At 37.7% G+C, this 2,856-nt stretch overlaps 1 long non-coding RNA gene across 1 annotated transcript; it reads left to right on the top strand.

The window, feature by feature from the left end:
• The first annotated feature begins 839 nt into the window (after positions 1-839).
• Positions 840-1,540, top strand: LOC131033449 (uncharacterized). Its single transcript, XR_009103612.2, has 3 exons — positions 840-989; positions 1,103-1,179; positions 1,340-1,540. It is a non-coding gene; the product is annotated as an uncharacterized LOC131033449 (long non-coding RNA).
• Positions 1,541-2,856: the final 1,316 nt, after the last annotated feature.

Consider the following 2,856-nt stretch of genomic DNA (forward strand, 5'->3'; position numbering starts at 1 on the left):
AGTATGATCATCTATCAGATCTTGTACAACCAGGACTTTTTGCAATTGTCGCACTGCAAGGGAATGAAGAGAGATCAAAATATTGGTTGGCACGATGTGTACAGGGAAAACAAAAGCTAACACAACCAGTGATAGATGATGACGGGTTCACATATCCTACAGGTTCAGTTGTTGTTGTGGGAACTTGGTTGCAAACATACATGATTAGAAAGAATGGCATACCTACATTTGAAGACTATGAAAGACACAAAACCATTATAATGTAATCACACCTTATTATAGCTACAAATGTCAAGTTGTTGAAGCATCAAGCAAAACCAAAGACCAAAGAGCTATGGACAATGACTACTGCTGATCATGAAGCAATACTGGATACTCTTAAGCAAAGAGATGACCCTTTAGGCACACTTGAGTAGTAGGTCTTTAATGGTGTCTTATTTTTTTTTATCATGCATTTCATTTCAAACAATGATCAGTAAACCTTAATGATCAAGTTTGTTACGTGTATATTAAGGATGTGTTGAAAATGCAGGTCTATTGATAAATGTTTTTTTTTGGCAACACAGTTTTTGCATGCACATAGTGGGTACACTCGATATAATCAGAAGCGATGTATTTTTGCAACACGACTTATTATCATGCATTTGATGAGCTTTACAATTTTTGTTATTAGAGAACACTATTTGACAATTTTTGATTATATAATTATCGCAAAACATTTATTCTCATGTAGGTCTTTTTGATGATATACAATAGTATCACATTATGATTTTTGCATCAACATAGTGGGTTCTATTGATATAATTCAAAGGGATGTATTTTTGTGGTATATAATTTGACCTTTTCATTTATTATCATGCATTTCAGTTGAAGTGATTATCATGAAGGCTCTATGTTCATCCATGCATTTTATGTGTAGACTAACAATTCTTAAAAATATAGGTTCATGCTAGATCATTCGTTGTTGACAAGACCCTCTCTTGGTGATGGTACATATTCCTTTGTGCATTCATGAGATTAAATTTTGTGCATAAACATTAAGTCAAGTGAATGTATTGCTATTTAGAAATGACCATATCTACCATCGTCTTCAACCATGTAGAGAAATGTAGTGAGAAGGGCTTTAATCAACATGCGTCTTTCTTCAAAGTTATGCTTGTATACTTTGCAGAGAAACTGGTAAGTTTCGTAATTATACAATCTTGTGCGTCTTAAAAATGTTTCAAATGATCTATTTATAATTTTCCAAACTAATTTGTATAAGTGTTATAATTTGTTTCTTGTAGCACATTCATTCTGCATAAAAAGGTTACTTATTTTGGTCTTCATTTATATGCAGGCATTGTTGTACGTAAGTTTTTCTCATAGGACATGAGGATGTCTAATGCAGATGAAGTGGGATGTTTTATTTGTATATGGATGTGAATTGATGTAACACTGTTATGATGATATACAATGTCCATGAGCAAATTGGTTTAGTTATATTGATGATAATGTCCATGTATCTGTACATGAGTACATTGGTGTAGTTGTATTGATAATGAAAAAAAAAATCATGTTTACATATCCCTTCATGGATGTCACATGCAAGTGTAATGGTAATTATGTGTATACAATACATGAAAATATTGATGATCATTATGTGTCTGTAGTGTAATGCTTGTTTATATATAATTTTAGCACTTAGGGCGCTCAAGGGACGACGTCGGTAGGGTATGACCCCGAGTGTTCGATCGAGTGGAGGGGAAAAATAGGAGCATTCATAGGGTAATAATTCCTAACCGGACATGTCGGAGATGACGGTTCATCATCGTGACGAGCAGAACGAGAAATTGGCCACGCGACAATATTCCATTGAGACTAACAATTTTTTTGCCAAACGAAAAATTGCTTCCCTAATAAAACCGTAGGGCAACTTGAAAAACCAAGATAGGATTTTGTAGGGACCCCTCTCATGGCCCTATAGGTTCAAATAGATCGTTTGTAGGTGCCACAGATTCTGAGTTAGGGCCCGTCAAAGTTTGACAATTTTGAGCACTTAGGGCGCTCAAGGGATGACGTCGGTAGAGTATGACCCTGAGCATTTGATAGAGTGGGGGGGCAAAATAGGAGCATATATAGGATAATAATGCCTAACTAGACATGTCAGAGCCAATGGTTCGTCATCGCGATGAGCAGAATGAGAAATTGATCACGCGACAACATGCAATTGAGTGAGACTGACGATTTTTTTACCAATCGAAAAATTGCTGCCCTAATAAAACTATAGGGAAACTTGAAAAAAAAAGATAGGATTTTGTAGGGACCCCTCTTGTGGCCTCATAGGTTCAAACGAATCATTTGCAGGTGCCACAGATTTCGAGTTAGGGCCCATCAAAATTTGACAATTTTGAGCACTTAGGGCGCTCAAGGGACGACGTCGGTAGGGTATGACCCCGAGCGTTCGACCAAGTGGGGGGGGGAAATAGGAGCATGCATAGAGTAATAATGCCTAACTAGGCATGTCAGAGCTGATGGTTCATCATCGTGACGAGCAGAACAAGAAATTGGCCACGCGACAACATTCGATTGAGTGAGACTGACGATTTTTTCACTAACCAAAAAATTGCTGCCCTAATAAAACCATAGGGCAACTTGAAAAATCGAGATAGGCTTTTGTAGGGACCCCTCTTGTGGCCCTGTAGGTTCAAATGGATCATTCACAGGTGCCATGGATTCCGAGTTAGCACCCATCAAAGTTTGACAATTTTGAGCACTTAGGGCGCTCAAGGGACGATGTCGATAGGGTATGACCCCGAGCGTTCGACCGAGTGGGGGGGAAAAATAGGAGCATGCATAGGGTAATAATGCCTAACT

This window comes from Cryptomeria japonica, chromosome 4, assembly GCF_030272615.1.
Source record: "Cryptomeria japonica chromosome 4, Sugi_1.0, whole genome shotgun sequence".
NCBI classification, from domain to species: domain Eukaryota; kingdom Viridiplantae; phylum Streptophyta; class Pinopsida; order Cupressales; family Cupressaceae; genus Cryptomeria; species Cryptomeria japonica.